Source organism: Penaeus monodon, chromosome 23, assembly GCF_015228065.2.
Source record: "Penaeus monodon isolate SGIC_2016 chromosome 23, NSTDA_Pmon_1, whole genome shotgun sequence".
Classification (NCBI taxonomy): domain Eukaryota; kingdom Metazoa; phylum Arthropoda; class Malacostraca; order Decapoda; family Penaeidae; genus Penaeus; species Penaeus monodon.
In genome coordinates, this window is record NC_051408.1 from 39488943 (window position 1) to 39489186 (window position 244).

Here is a 244-nt window from a genome sequence, read left to right on the forward strand (position 1 = left end):
AGTATCGATTAGACACAGAATCAGTATAATAATGCGGTCATTGCACCTTTGCCTTCAATAACCTATAATGCCATTTTAAACAAAAAAAAATTTATAAATCCTTGGTAAGTCTTAAGAAATCTTGAGTCGATTACTTTTGCATGAGTTGCTGTATTCTAATGATATAAGCAGTGATATCGGAAGGAAAGTCTATTATGACATGTAAATATTATGTAAATTTTGTGCGGGAGAAGTTTTGATATTG